The following is a 16,813-nucleotide window of genomic DNA, read 5'->3' on the forward strand; positions in this document are numbered from 1 at the left end:
ATATGTCCAGTTTTACAAAAACTTTAAGGGGCTTGTGTGGGTCTTAGCCACCTACCAGTGTTGTCTTGGGCAGTGCAGGAGAGGCATAGTTCTTCAGAAACTAGTGCAGTGCCTGCATTTCTCTTAGGACGGGAACTGCGACTTTGACAGACCTTTGTGAAAGCCCTACAAAAAGAGGCATGTTCACCTGAGTAAGGGCCTGTTGATGTCTAGTCCTGTAGTGCGTTCATGGCTAGCTATTCAGTGGCAGGAAAGCCATGCTGGCATCACCTGATGATACTAATTTACAGAGATGCTTTGTCAGAGTAAGGAAAACTATATATAAATTGAAGGACCAAATCCAAAGCATTCAGATTAATAGTCCTAATAAAGTCAAGAAGTTGTTGTTTCTTTAAAGAGCTACTTTAATTTCAGTCGCACTGGAAACAGAAAAGATACTTGCCAAATGCAGAAGGAAAAATGGTATAATTTAAAACTTTTAAGTTGGAAGGCTGAGAAAATTGGAGGATGAGATAAAGATGAGCACAGTGGTCAATATTGATTAAGGCAGCTCAAGTCTACAAGATAATCTGGATCACATGATTCAGATGGGCACAATCAAATAACATACATTCTTTGTTCCTGAACCTGTAGGGTGACCAGACGTCCCATTTTTAAAGAGACAGTTCTGTATTTAAGCCCTCCAGCAAGCGTCTAGACTTCTTAAAAATGAGAAAGTTGTCTCATATTTTCTGTCTCACTCCATTAGAACAGGCAAGTTCTTCCGCTGGCTGGATCCCTGCTTGCCACTAGTTGTAAGTGAGGGCTCCAGGGCTGATGATAGAAGTGGGTGTGCAAGGCTAGGGTTGCAGTGAAAATGCAGCATGTGAGGCTGACTGTCTCCCATGCTGGTCTGTCAGCACAGTGCTTACTGCATGCCTCTCTCAGCCAGCAGGGCCTCATACCTGTCCTATTTTCATGTGGCACTGGCTGTGCACTGTGGTGATTGGTGAATGTGGCTAGGTACCAGATGGCAACTGGTTATGTTTTGCCTCTGCTGCTCACCCACTACCCCCATGCTTTCTTCTCCATGTTTTGCCCCTTCAGTTGCCTTTAGCCCCACTGTTCCACCATATTCCCTGTAGTGGGACATGTCTTACTCCCAGTCCTGTATAGAAAATCAGCCCCTGGTTGGAGTGCTCACCTTACCAACAGCTGGTCTTCAGGCTCCTTCCTTCCTTCCCTCACTGCCTCTGGTTGGGCCAACACCCTGGGAAAGTCTAAGAACCTTTGGGCTGCAATGCTGGCCAGGAAGAGCATCAGACAGCACGGGCATGTGGAAGCATCTCCAACCCTTAGCTAAGCTCTGGAGTGGGAAGAGGGAGCAATTTCCAGCCTGTTCACATCTCCAACTTGAAGGCTCCACAGCAACCCCTAGTACAGGGATTTAGCATCAAATGCGCCTTCCGCTACCCCTATCCTGGGTATTGCCCCCAGAGATTGAGAGGTTGCTCCATTCCTAGGTACCCTCCCATGCTGAACCACTTCTTTGGCTGGGTTTGCTGAAGGCCTTCCAGTCAGGTTCCCTGGTGCACAATGCATCCTTAGGGTTTAGCCACTTTCTGCCTGCACTGTAGGAGAGGGACAGGAGATGGCCGACTTATGTTGGTGCGCAGCAGCAGTCTACAGGTTTTACCTGCTTTTTGGCATGCTGCTGGCAAGAAGGGAGAAGATGCTTTCTGTTATATATATGTGTGTGTGGGGGGGGGGGGGGGGGAGAAGAGCTCTAGAAAGACATGGGCCAAGTTATCCCTCCCCTGCAGCTGTAAGGGAGAGCTCTATGTAGGAACAGCAAGATGGTATTACGTCTGCATATAGCACTGATGAGACCATGACGGACATATTGTGGTCAGTTTTTGTGTCCCATCCCTTCACTCCCATACAGAGCTGAAAAGCTGCTGCTGGACACATTCTGGTGTGAACCCTGGCAGAAATCTGAGGAGGGGAGGTATGTGACCCTGCATTCCCTCTGCCCATGTGCTGCCTCAGGAAGGTGCAGTGCCAAGTACCAGGAGAGGTAGGTCCATCCCAGGAGCACAGTCAGTCATGGAGGATGGAGAGCTCTGGATGGGAAGGTTGGGTCACTAGTCCCTGTCCCTGTCCCTGTGTGAGAGAGGTGTAGGGATATCACCTCTCCCCATGTGTGTTTGGGGGTAGAGGTATGTGTGTGTCACCCCTCTGTGTGAACCATAAAGCCTTCAAGTAAAAGTATACAATACAATTTTTAACAGGCATTCAGTCAGCTTGATGTTACTTCAAACATTTGTATGATTGATTGCTATTCAATATGCTTGAATACAAGTACTTTTATCAGATGTCCCATAATTCAGAATAGGGAAATATTATCACCCTATACATGTGTGACCTTACATTTGGCTAAATTAAAATGCAAATCACAGTTTGGGGGAAAAGGACTGTATCAAATAAACCAGTAGTTCTGAAAAGGACTTTGGGGTCATGGTAAATAACCAACTGAACATGAGCCATGAATGAGATTCTGGAGTTAAAGGGGCAAATGTGATCCTTGTATGTATAAACAGTGTAACTCAGTAGAAGCAGCAAGGTGGTATTACTCCTGATACTGCATTGATGAGACCATGACACAAATATTGTGTTCGGCTTTTGCGTCCATAGTGTTATAACAGATGTTGAAAAATTGAAACTCAGAGAAGAGAATGATTTAAGGCACTGATGAAAAATAACTTTAAGCAGCCTGTGGGCTGGATGTGGTTCGCCAGGATTAGCCTTTGGTGGGCTGCCAGATGTTCTATTTACCTGCATGTTTGCATGTATGGCTGCTTGCAGCTCAAGTTGGCCACGGTTCACTGTTCCCAGCCACTGGGAGCTGTAGCAAGTGGCACGGGCTGGGGCATGACTTGATAGACATGGACTATTTGGGGTCAGGAAGGAATTTTCCTCCAGGGTAGATTGGCAGAGGCCCTGGAGGTTTTTCGCCTTCCTCTGTAGCATGGGGTACAGATCACAGCTAGAGGATTCTCTGCATCTTGGGGTCTTCAAAGTATTTGAAGGCTTCAATATCTGAGATATAGGTGAGAGGATTATTCTAGGAGGGGTGGGTGAGATTCTGTGGCCTGCACTGTGCAGGGGGTCAGACTAGATGATCATAATGGTCCCTTCTGACCTTAAAGTCTATGGCTACGTCTACATTGGCCCCTTCTCCGGAAGAGGCATGTTCATTTCCAACTTCAGAATCGGGAAATCTGCGGGGGATTTAAATATCCCCTGCGGGATTTAAATAAACATGGCTGCCGCTTTTTTTCCCGGCTTGGGGAAAAGCCGGAAAAAAGCATCTAGACTGGCACGATCCTCCAGAATAAAGCCCTTTTCCGGAGGATCTCTTATTCCTACTTCAAGAGATCCTCTGGAAAAGGGCTTTATTCCGGAGGATCGTACCAGTCTAGACGCTTTTTTCCGGCTTTTCCCCAAGCCGGAAAAAAAGCGGCGGCCATGTTTATTTAAATCCCGCGGGGGATATTTAAATCCCCCACAGATTTCCCTATTCTGAAGTTGGAAATTAACATGCCTCTTCCAGAGAAGGGGCCAATGTAGACGTAGCCTATGAGTCTAAATGATCTAATCTGGTTGTTCAAAACAGAAATTCCCAAAATATTAGGACCAATCCTCAGCTGCTATCAATTGTCATAGCTCCACTGAAAGAAATGGAGCTATGGCTACTAATATCAGCTGAAGATCTGCTCCATACTCTCACGAATTGGGACTGTGCGGAACCATTTTATATATGAAACAAAGGTGGGAGACTCTATCATCTTGCTACACTTTCAAAAGTCCCTTTTCACAGGTGGACTTTTGCTTGTCTCCACCAACAACTTTTACAAGCACTGTCTGCAATTGCTACGTATGTTTTTTGTAATTGGTCTAGTCTCTTCATCTTACCTCCTACCTGTAACTTGTTTTCTCTTTCATTAAGATGACCTGGGTTATGCTTAAATATTTATATAATTTGGGAAGACACTGGCTCGTCTCTTTTGCATGCTCAATGTTGAACACTCAAAGAACATTGTTAATTAAGTGCTCAAAAATAACATTGTTAATACTAAATTTTTGTGAGGATGGAGACATTTTCTACCAACACTTTCTCCCCATACTGTTCACCATATGCATGCATAAGCTTGTGCTTGCTAAAATGTCTAGCTCTATGCTTGCCCTCCTAACTTATGTTACACCAGTGCAAAAGAAAGTGTTTGCAATTGTACCTGTAAACTCACTCAGGTCCTGAATGGGTATAGAAATGTTGCCTTCTGCCCAAAAGAAAGGGAACTATAATAGTTGCCTACAAATGTTAGTGTACGTAAGTACAACATACATATACATGTTTGCATATGTGAATCACCCTATGAAGAAATGATGCTTGGTGAAAAATCTGACTCTCCACATTTCACCTTATAAAACAAAATGGCAAAACTGAAAAATCTTTGGGTATGTCTGCACAGCAAAGAAAAATCCATTGCTGGCCCATGCCAGGTGACTTGGGCTTGTGGAGCTTGGGCTGCAGGCCTGCTTCACCACAGTGTAGACTTCCAGGCTTGGGTTGGACTCTGAGCTCTAAAATCTGTGGCTGTCCTGAGCCTGAAACCCTGTACAGCAACAATATGTCCCTTAAGCAGTTGGCATGGGCCAGCTGCAGGTTTTTCTTTTCTGTGTAGAATCTGATATATATAATGAGTTTGTCTGCTTGATCAAGAACTCCTAAATGGTAAGAGCTAAAACCACCAAATTCAGTATACAGCTTCCTCTGATCATAACTTAAAGCAACATAAGGGCTTGGCAGTGCCAGGAAAATAGCATGTGCCTGGAGATCGGTTTTATGAGAAGCAAACAGAAAAGAGACACAATCACCAAAGCAAGTACAGTCCTCAAACTTGACATAACTGTGTCTACACAGCATGGCTTAACTTGAAATAAGCAACACAAATTGAGCTACGTCAATTGCATAGCTTATTTCGAAATGGGGAGCGTCTACAAAGCACTGATTTTGAAATAGAGCACTCTTCCTCTAACTTCCCGTACTCCTCCTACAATGAGGATTACAGGAGTCAAAGTAAGAAGTCTTCCAGCTTGACAGTGTTTTGACACTATTTTGAAATAACTGCCTGCTGTGTAGATGCATACTAAGTTATTTCAAAATAACGCTAATTATTTTGAAATAATGTTGCTGTGTTGACGTACCCTGAGTGACTGTTGAAAGAAACTGAAGCAAGGTATGAGAGAAAAATAGGATGAACCTGGAATAGGACTGTTTTTCAATTAACCCTACAGAAAAGATATAAAATGGAGAAATTTGAAATAGTGCTCTGTTTTGGCACAGCTAAATTAATGCTTAAGGTTTGAAAATTAGAAGAAAATGTTATTGGAAACCAAATTGGCTATATCTTGCTTTTGTTAAAATATAGCAAATTTCGAGCGTTTATAGGGATGAAGGAAAAAATACACTTGATTGAATTCCCATTTAAAAAATTTACTAAAAAAATTAAATGGAAAAAATGTAACACTCCCTTTTTAAATATATCTGAAATAAAATTTAACTTCATAAAAATAACACTATTTTTCAAAAATAATCATTTAAATAAAGCATTTATATACAGGCAATAAGATACTCAATTTTATTCTCTATCACTTAATGATTCCAAACATTCTGTTCACTTTTTTTTTGACTGCCACTGCACATGAAGTCAATGTTTTCGGAGAATTATCTACAATGACTCCAATATCTCTCTTGAGGAATGAACACCTCTTGGAGTATACTGAGCATCTTCAACTTCCATGGAGACTAATGAGAACTGTTGGTACATTTCTAGGAAGTGCTTAGCAGGATTAGGCCCTTCTGCAGCAAATCTCTCTGCAAAAACCCAATACAGTTTGACAGTAAATTAAATATTATAGTTGGGGTTTAGTCATTTATTTCCTAGTCAGGAATATCAGAACCATTAAGTGCTGCTTTCATATGCTGCCAAGTATTAATTGCTCAAACATCAGTGCACAGAATTTGATCATATATTGTGTCATCAGCATTCATTCCCACTACGGTAAAGTGAAGGGGAAAAAACAGACACTAGAAAAGGAGACAAATGGAACAGAAGAACAATGAGATGAATAAATACATGCTGCAGATGCTATTGGTCCTGATGCTATTTTCACTTATGCCTGGAGCTGGGAGAAATATTTTGCATGAATAGTTTATTTTCTAAAAAATGCACTTTGGTCAACCCAAAACTAGTCATGAATTTGCCAGATAAATGGGATAGTTATGGAGGAAGCTGCTTTGCCTATTTAGGGGAGAGAGGCTTTGAGGTTGGATTCCCTACACTGTAGGGCTGTCTACACATTGGCATGATTTTGTGCAAAAGCAGGCGATTTTGCACAAAAACATGCTGCTTGTCTACACTGGCGGGGAGTTCTTGTGCAAGAACACTGCCATTCTAATGTGTGAAATCAGTGATTCTTGTGCAAGAACTATGATTCTCCTGCTCAGGAATAAGCCCTCTTGCGCAACTGTTCTTGTGCAAGAGGCCAGTGTAGACAGGCAACATGAATTTCTTGCACAAGAAAGCCCAATGGCTAAAATGGCCATCGGAGCTTTCTTGCACAAGAGCATCTACACTGGCATGGATGCTTTTGCGCAAAAGCACATCTCTTGCACAAAAGCATATGCCAGTGTAGATGCTCTCTTGTGCAAATACTTTAATGCAAAAGCTTTTGCATTAAAAGTATTTGCACAAAATCTTGCCAATGTAGACGTAGCCTAGGTGCATGTCCTAGCTCAGTCTCTTTTGTTGAAGATGTCTCACTTTGTGTGTAATACTTGAATAGTCACTCGGTATGTCTACACATCAGTTACCCCGTGTCTTCACAAGCCACCTGTTGTTTCAAAATATTTTGAGGGTTAAGGGATGTCTCAAAATAGCACTTTATTTCAAAATAAAACTCAAAATAAGATTATTTTGAGTTTAGAGTGCAGTGTGGACATAGCCTGAGACTCAGGGAGGGAGAGCTTGGTGGGGAGGGCACTTTGGTGGCAGACCCAGGTCCAGTCCCTGCTGCTCTGACGAATAGTTTATTACCTTCACAAAGTGAAGCTTTCATAGAAGAGATATGTCCTGGACTATCTTGTAGCCCAGTTTGGGTCCATTTCTGCTATGGAAGAGATAACAGCCCATATCCCTTGTCCATATCAGACAGAAGAGAGGACTGAACCGTGGCTTCCTTCAGCCCATGTGTGTCATCCTCCAAATATTTTCTTAATCCAGACCAAAAAATGCCAAAAACACAATGTTTTGGGTGGAATGACATACTGTATTTTGTTTGGTCTGAAATAGGCTTTCTGATTCACTGATAGCTTTTGGAATTTTCAGTTCAACACAAACTGATTCTTCTGGTTATTCAGAACTACCAGTGAACCAGAAAAATCAGTTATTCACCCAGTTCTACTTACATCTGAATTTCACAGGTGCAACTCAATTGCCTTTACTGGCATTACACTCTGCAAGGACTTAAGTGAAAGGAGAATCCAGGCCTCTGTATTCCCTGATGAATCTGTAGCCCAACATCAGAATTGGGGATCAGCAATGACACTCATGGGATCTCAGTGCATAATTGATTTAACTTTGCTATCTTGTCAGCAGACCTATTTAGGCAGCACTGGCAGCATGGGGAAAATCGTGCCTAAATGTTGCCTAGAGAATATCTGTAACTTGATTCACAGCACAGATAATCATATGCTCAGTGTTTCCATGTCTAACGCTATGTTTTTTAGTGTTCTTTAATCTGAATAACAACTCTTTTATCTTTCGCTCTTTTTTACTTAGCTGAGGAAAAGGATTAAGGATCAATAAGCTCTTGGATATCTTAGATTGTCAATGGGCCATGTATTTCTATGGGCCATTATATCTCTAGGGCTATGTCTAGACTACAGGCTTCTTTTGGGAAAATAACTTTTTTTTGGAAGAGATCTTCTGAAAGAGACCGCTTTTTCGATGCACTTTCACAGTGTGAACGATCTGCTTTTTCAACAGTCTCCATTCAGTGTGGATGCTATCTTGAATATAAGCTGTGATTACTGTGGGTGGAATGGCCACCAGGGCACCTGTGCTTTTTTTCTCTTTCTTCTTCTTGTGAATCCTAGAATACTAGGACTGGAAGGGACCTCGAGAGGCCATCAAGTCCAGTCCCTTGCCCTCATGGCAGGACCAAATACAGTCTAGACGATCCCTGATAGACATTTGTTTAACATACTCTTAAATATCTCCACAGATGGAGATTTCACAACCTCCCTGGGCAACTTATTTCAGAGTTTGACTACCCTGACAGTTAGGAACTTTTTCCTAATATCCAACCTAAACCTCCCTTGCTGCAGTTTAAGCCCATTGCTTCTTGTTCTATCCCCAGAGGCCAAGATAAACAAGTTTTCTCCCTCCTCCTTATGACACCCTTTTAGATATCTGAAAACTGCTATCATGTCCCCCTCAATCTTCTCTTTTCTAAACTAAACAAACCCAATTCCTTCAGCCTCCCCTCATAGGTCATGTTCTCCAGACCTTTAATCATTCTTGTTGCTCTTCTCTGGACCCTCTCCAATTTCTCCGCATCTTTCTTGAAATGCGGTGCCCAGAACTGAACACAATACTCCAATTGAGGCCTAACCAGTGCAGAGGAGAGTGGAAGAATGACTTCTCGTGTCTTGCTCACAACACACCTTTTAATGCATCCCAGGATCATGTTTGCTTTCTTTGTAATGGCATCACACTGCTGACTCATTCAACTTGTGGTCCACTATAACCCCTAGATCCCTTTCTGCCATACTCCTTCCCAGATAGTCGCTTCCCATTCTGTATGTATGAAACTGATTGTTCCTTCCTAAGTGGAGGTTGCATTTGTCTTTATTAAACTTCATCCTATTTACCTCAGACCATTTCTCCAATTTGTCCAGGTCATTTTGAATTATGACCCTATCCTCCAGATTAGTCGCAACTCCTCCTAACTTGGTGGTATCTGTACACTTAATAAGCGTACTTTCTATACCAATATCTAAATCGTTGATGAAGATATTGAACAGAGCTGGTCCCAAAACAGACCCCTGCGGAACCCCACTTGTTATGCCTTTCCAGCAGGATTGTGAACCATTAATAACTACTCCCTGAGTATGGTTATCCAGCCAGTTATGCACCCACCTTATAGTAGCCCCATCTAAGTTGTATTTACCTAGTTTATTGATAAGAATATCATGAGAAACTGTATCAAATGCCTTACTAAAGTCTAGGTATACCACGTCCACCGCTTCTCCCTTATCTACAAGACTCATTACCCTATTAAAGAAAACTATCAGATTGGTTTGACATGATTTGTTCTTTACAAATCCATGCTGGCTGTTCCCTATCACCTTGCCACTTTCCAAGTGTTTACAGATGATTTCCTTAATGCAACAAGTAATTATCTTCCCTGGCACAGAAGTTAAACTAACTGGTCTGTAGTTTCCTGGGTTGTTCTTATTTCCCTTTTTATAGATGGGCACAATATTTGTCCTTTTCCAGTCCTCTGGAATCTTTCCTGTCTCCCATGATTTTTCAAACATGATAGCTAGAAGCTCAGATATCTCCTCTATCAGCTCCTTGAGTATTGTAGGATGCATTTCGTCAGGCCCTGGTAACTTGCAGGCATCTAACTTTTCTAGGTGATTTTTAACTTGTTCTTTTTTTATTTTATCTTCTAAAACTACTCCCTTCCCACTAGCATTCACTATGTTAGGCATTCCTACAGACTTCTCGGTGAAGACCAAAACAAAAATCATTGAGCATCTCTGCCATTTCCAAGTTTCCTGTTACTGTTTCTCCCTCATCACTGACCAGTGGGCCTACCCTGTCCTTGGTCTTCCTTTTGCTTCTAATGTATTTATAAAAAGTCTTCTTGTTTCCCTTTATTCCCGTAGCTAGTTTGAGCTCATTCTGTGCCTTTGCCTTTCTAATCTTGCCCCTGCATTCCTGTGCTGTTTGCCTATATTCATCCTTTGTAATTTGTCCTACTTTCCATTTTTTATGACTCCTTTTTTATTTTTAGATCATGCAAGATCTCCTGGTTAAGCCAAGGCGGTCTTTTGCCGTATGTTCTATCTTTCCAACACATCGGAACAGCTTGCTTTTGGGCCCTTAACAATGTCCCTTTGAAAAACTGCCAACTCTCCTCAGTTGTTTTTACCCTCAGTCTCAATTCCCATGGGACCTTACCTATCCGCTCTCTGAGCTTACCAAAATCCACTTTCCTGAAATCCATTGTCTCTATTTTGCTGTTCTCCCTTCTACCTTTCCTTAGAATTGTGAACTCTATGATTTCATGATCACTTTCACCCAAGCTGCCTTCCACTTTCAAATTCTCAACCAGATCCTCCCTATTTGTTAGGATCAAATCTAGAACAGCTTCTCCCCAGTAGCTGTTTCAACCTTCCGAAATAAAAAGTTGTTTCCAAGGCAGTCCAAGAACTTATTGGATAGTCTGTGCCCCGCTGTGTTATTTTCCCTACATATATCTGGATAATTGAAGTCCCCCATCACCACCAAATCTTGGGCTTTGGATGATTTTGTTAGTTTAAAAAAAGCCTCATCCACTTCTTCCACCTGGGTAGGTGGCTTAGTAGACTCCTAGCATGACATCGCCTTTGTTTTTAATCCCCTTTGTTTTTAAGAGGGAGTTGAAAGAACTCCCTCTTCTCCATCCACATGCGCCCTTTTCCGAAAGAGCTCTTTCAGAAAAAAGGCTTTTTCCTTGTAGAAAGAGGTTTACCAATGTCGGAAAAACCCCTCAGTTCTTTAGGTGGTTTTTTTTTTTTTTTTTTTTTTTTTTTTTTTCCCAAAAGAACACAATTGCAGTGTGGATGTAAGTGAAGTTTTTTTCGGAAAAATCAGTTTTTTCAAAAAAAGCTCTAATGTAGTCATACCCTAGATGTAGTGCTCACAGAGATGGCCTTTGCAGACATGTGCACAAGGATTGAAGATCTTGTTTCCTTTTTCAAAAATTGCCTGTTTCTAGTGTTTCAGAAAGTCAGAGGCTGCTATGAATAATACAGGCATTTTTACTGATGCATGTAACACAGCTGTTTGCTTCCTTCTCTGCTGTGCTGAGGAACATGCTATGTAATTTTCTTCACACACAGCTCTGCACACTGACCTAATTTGGAAAGCCTGGTATTCAAGTTGCAAGTTTCCTCTAGGATCTGATGGTAATTATGGTAATTGTTCCTGTGATCTCTTACGGTGGCCACAAAATTGGGTGACAGGAATTTCAAAAGGACTGAAAGACCAGTGATGGTTAGGTCTCTAATTAACAGAACAAATTATGTATGAGATTGTAATTTACCCTAGGTGCCCACATAGGGGAGCAAGCAGTTGTCACATGCATAGCAGTGAAGTGCCCGGATATGCCCCACAGTTGGACACATTGCAGTGTGCAGAATAGAGCAGATGTTGCTGCCTGTTGCCACTGGCTTTACCTGGTGGATCTGGAACTTCCCCAGTATCCTCGGGATGTGGACCAAGCAGAGCTTGGTGTGTTGACCCTCAGAATAGTTAAATGTAGAATCATTGTCTGAGACACAGCAAGGCTTCTTGGCACCTGTCTCAAGCTGCTTAAAGAAGTGAGACAACGTGGGTGATTTTCATTTAGATTGAAGCTTTGGCAGTGGGCAGGCTATGTCTTCAATGCATGATTGAACTAGGCTCTGACCCAGGTTTTGGTCAAAACTCACCACTCTCCCTTCCCTCCTTTTCCCCCCCCCCCCCCCCCCCTCCGCCCGTCCACACACACAAACAACTGACTCGATTTAGTAGGAGCTTTAAGACCAGTTTAACTTTCCTGGCTGGGGGTATAGATTAGAGCCCATACTTCTGTTTAATTTGGGCTACAACAGGGGTGTCCAAACTTTTTTCTAAGAGGGCCAGATTTGATGAAGTGAACATGCGTGAGGGCCGACCATTTTGCCTGACATTCTTTGAACCATTAAAATTAAATGCAAATTAACTATTTTATGCAAAGTTTATTGCAAACGGCATACTTTTCATTTTGTCACATGGATGACAAATCTAAACAGGTGTTAAATCACTCTGCCTTTCTTATCTGAAGGCCAGATGAAAAAAAATCCAGGAAGCTGAAATATGTCAGGAACATTGTAAAGTACATTACATATTATTGGTAATAAAGGTTGTCTGTCAACTTTTAAGTTAAAAAATTATGAACAGGAACATAACACCAAGTATACATGTTCTGTCCAAATATATTTATAACTGATTTAGACCAACTGACATTAACTGAGATTTTACAATGTATTCATCTCAATACATATGGATTCGTTGGGGGCCATAAAAGATAGATATTGCCAAATTACCTGTGGGGCTGTAATAAGCCAGAACACGGGCCGCAATTGGCCCACGGGCCGGACTTTGGACATGCCTGGGCTACAACATGCCTGTTTTTGTTGTGAAGATGTAGGCTAACGCACTTGAGTGCTGACAGTCCTCCAATGGCTTTCTCATAAGTCCCTATGAAGGATTCACAAATTCTTCCGTCAGTGTCATAATTACTCCAACCCTAGGCTATGTCTACACTTGTGGCTTCATGTGCAAGAACAGCTGTTCTTGCGCAATAATCCGCATTGCATCCACACTGCCCACCCGCTCCTGCGCAAGAAGATTTACAGTACGGTGTGGTAAGAGACGGCTTATTGCGCAAGAGCTATGCTCTTTTCTTACAAGTGTAAGCTCTCTTGCACAAGATCTCTTGCCAAGACAGCTTCCACTTGTAAGAAAAGAGCGTAGCTCTTGCACAAGACAGCTATTTTAGCTATAGAATATTATTGTGCAAGAACCCCTGCCACGTATCCACATTGCCATGGGTGCTCTTGCACAAAAGCACATCTAACACATGGCAGTGTGGACATGTTCTTGCGCAGGACTCCTTGCACAAGAACCCTTGCACAAGAAGTTCTTGTGCAAGGAGCCACCAGTGTAGACATAGTCCTAGAGTGTTTCAGCACCCAGAAACATGGAATATGCACTCAGGCACACATAGTGGAGTGCAGAAACAGTGAAGACAGAGTAAAGAGGATAGGACTTTACTGATGGATGCTCGCACAAGGCTAGGCTAATCCCAGTGCTCAGACCTGTGTTCTGATTATCCCAATTAGCTGTGCAGTGAAGACATAGCCTAAACAGCTCTAAAATGGGTATTGTTTACATTTATATTGACTTTAAACACTGCTTTATGAGCCTTATTGAGAATGAAAATAAGGCCCTCTCCAGGGGCACCAACAGCCTTTCCGGGGCCATGGGCAAGGTGTGTGTGGGAGAGCCTGGCTCCCACTCCTGGAAGGGGAGGAGCCACAGGCAGAAGGGGTGGAGCCAGGGCAGTCAGCCTTGAGCATCACCCAGCATGTGGCACCCTCACCCGACCTTAGCGCTGCCCAGAGCACGCAGCATAGTGCTCGGGTGACAATTTAAAGCTCCCACGGGTCTGGCCACCACCATCATCCCTGTGGCAGCAGCAGCAGCAGCAGCAGCCAGGAGCTGGGACTTGGTGATTCAAATGGGCCTGTTTGCTGCCACACCTATCCCACCCTTTTGGCAGGCCTGGCCCTTTCACTTCAAAAAAGGACATGGCTGAAGTTCAGGAAGTCCAGAGAAGGGCAAGTATGATGGTGAAAGGCTAGGCCAGGATTATACAGGAGAACAGATTAAAGACAATTGGAAATTTAGAGTTTAAAAGGTGATATAATAGCAATAATTTGAAATGATGAAAGGTTTAGTTAAGACAGATTACTTATTCTTCTTTCAGTTCCATTCTACTAGTGGACATTCTTTGACATTGATCTGTAGCAAATTTAGCACAGGCCAATTTAGAAAAGATACTTTACACAATTTAATTAATGGGTGGAATTCATTTCCATGTGGAAATAGAATCAAACAGTTTAATAAGAACTGGATGGATGTGTGAATTACTATAGTGTAAGCAGTTAAACAAAGACCCTCGGTTAGTTCAGTATGATACTAGAGCACAACCAATCTGCTTTAGGGCTTAAGGTGATTATCTGAAGGAGATGGGAAAGAATCTCTTAGATAAAATCAGTTGCTCAAGTCAGTCATGGAATTTTGTGTTTTCTAAAATCAAATACAGGGCTCTGCTGAGGCAGCATGTTTAGTAGATGGGCCATATGTTCCTATGTGTCAAATATACAAATATTTTATTAAATGATTATGTATTCATATATGCAATGTGGTGTTGTAATTTCATAAATGTCATGTATGGACTCAACTTAGATCCAGCACTTACTCTAGGACTACTTAGAAGTCTCAGAGGGGTAGCCGTGTTAGTCTCTAAGGTGCTATACAACCTCTAGTTTTTTAAACTTCTTTTTTGAAGTTGCAAACTAACAGAAAATACAGCTAGTATCATGAGCTTTAGTGGGCACAACCCACTTCTTCAGGTAACATATAGAATAAAAGGGACAAATATAAAGTAGCAAAAGAGGAAGGGAGGGAGAGAAAACCCCCTGTCATTTAAAGTAACCAGGCTAAATGAGGGTAATAGAGTAGGCTGTAAATGTCTCAACAAACAGTGTAACAGAACACCATTAGTCATCAACTACAGCCCCCAAATTAAACCCCTCCAGCACATCATTTGCTATCCACAATCTGTCCTGGAAAAAGACCCCTCACTCTCACAGGCCTCGAGACACAGACCAACCCTCACCTACAGAAAACCCCCTAATTAAGGATGTTAAATGGTGAGTAATTTACTAGTCGACAGGCACTTCCGCATTCCTTCTTCGAAATGTACAAGAGACCCCAGCGAGGGCTCTTCCACATTTCAAAGTGAAAGCACCTTCATGGAGCCTGGGACCAGTGGGAGACTCAGAGTCCCCCCCCACTGACCCGGGCTCCATGAGGTGCTGCTGCTTTGAAATGCCACGTGGAGCCCAAGGCATTTCCCCAGAACCTGTGATCAGCTGGGAATCCACTCTTCTCCCCCCCCCCCCTTGCTGATAAAGGCAGCAAAGGGGGGGGGGGGGCGGAGAACCAACTAGTCCTTAACATCCTTATCCCAAACCTGAAACAAATTCTTTCCAGCAACCATGCTTCACACCTCAAACATACTCACCCAGGAACCCACCCCTGCAATAAACTCCAGTGCCAACTCTGTCCACACATTTACACTAGCGACATCATCACAGGACCTAACCGCATAAGCCACCATATCAGAGGCTCATACAACTGCACATCCACTAACGCAATATATGCCATCAAGTTCCAGCAATGCCCCTCTGTCATGCATATTGGCCTAACTGGACAGTCTCTACAACAAAGGGTTAATGGACACAAATTAGACATTCAAAATGGTAACACGGAGAAATCTGTTGGGGAACATTTTAACTTGTCTGGTCACTCACTAATAGATCTAAAGGTGGCTATTCTATTGCAAAATCATTTCAGGAACCAACTAGAGAGAAATGTGGAATTGACTTTCAAATGGAAATTTGACACCATTAGCCAGGAACTGAATAAAGATATTTCTTGGATGAGCCATTATATTCAACACCCAAATGACAACAAAAGCTAAGTATCAGACACTTATGGCCCACTATATTAGCCTTATTTAGCATGCACACTTTGACAGGCTTTGTGGAGTGTAGTGGAGTGACTCGCGTTGACGGCAGTGGCAGAACCCTATGGAGAGGTGGAGCCATTGGCAGACCACGTAAGGTGTATCAATCCCCGCCCCGCCAGGTTGGGATGGTAAAATACTGCTGGGTGAACTTTTGAACCCTGGGGCGGCACTGACCCGGGGCAGAGAGTTTTGGGGTGTTGGACTTTGGGTGATTTTTTTGGGGTTGCTGGACTTAAAAGACTCTTGGGGTGTTGGACTTTTGAGACTTTGGGGGATTCGTGGCTGGGGGGAGGGTCTTTGCTCATGTTTGGCCTATGAATCCGAGTTGTGGTGTTTTCCCAAGTTAATGCTGATGTCGGTTATCTCATGTTATTAAAGGTTTGCTGCTATACTGAAGCTCTGTGCTTGCGAGAGGGGAAGAATTGCCTCTTTGAGGCACCCAGAGGTATATGTAAGATCTCCCAGGTCACTGGGTGGGGGCTTGAGCCAGTGTTGTATTACCTTGTTGGGAGGAGACCCCCTAGATACTGAACCCGGCCCTTGCTGCTATTAACTCGGTCTGACAGAAGGGTTACAATCATATAACTAACTCAGGAATAAGTAAGCTTTTATGACGTTTATAAATAATATATAAGAAATCAAATCTGGTGTAAACAAGCCAATGAATATCTACAGCAGTAGTCACCAACCTTTTTCAGCCCCAGATCACTTTTTGAATTTATGTGCAACCCAAGATCTACCCCTAAGATAATGTTGTATGAATTCTTATCTTTTATATTCGTGAACAGAAATTCATTTCCCCAATCCACATGGAAGTTATATATTTTCAGTTTCTTAGATGGCTCAGACTCGTCACTCATCGTTATCGCTAGCCAGAGATGTATAGCTAAAATAAAAAGCAAGAGAGCACTAACTACCAAATGTGTGATATTTGTGTTTTGGTTCAGTGTGGTGGTGATATTGTAAAGGTCAGACTGAAGACAGCTTTTACAGCTGTTTTGATTTAAAATTTTAGCCATAGTCCCGTAATTATGGAATAAGTCCATGGGTTCATTAGCAAGCACAAATAAATAATGAAAGCAAGGGATGAAAC

General features: G+C 42.5%; 1 protein-coding gene across 6 annotated transcripts in view; it reads left to right on the forward strand.

Annotated features, from left to right (window-relative positions):
* Window positions 1–16,813, forward strand: part of GRM8 (glutamate metabotropic receptor 8) — a 570,836-nt gene that overhangs the window by 204,904 nt on the left and 349,119 nt on the right. The window contains exon 2 of one of the 6 annotated variants that reach the window (XM_075928383.1): window positions 1,925–2,056. The exons of the other annotated variants lie outside the window; for them this stretch is intronic. The gene's annotated coding sequence lies outside the window, so the exon portion shown is untranslated. The remainder of the gene's footprint in view (window positions 1–1,924; window positions 2,057–16,813) is intronic. 6 annotated transcript variants of the gene reach the window in all.

Source organism: Pelodiscus sinensis, chromosome 1 (assembly GCF_049634645.1).
Source record: "Pelodiscus sinensis isolate JC-2024 chromosome 1, ASM4963464v1, whole genome shotgun sequence".
NCBI lineage: Eukaryota > Metazoa > Chordata > Testudines > Trionychidae > Pelodiscus > Pelodiscus sinensis.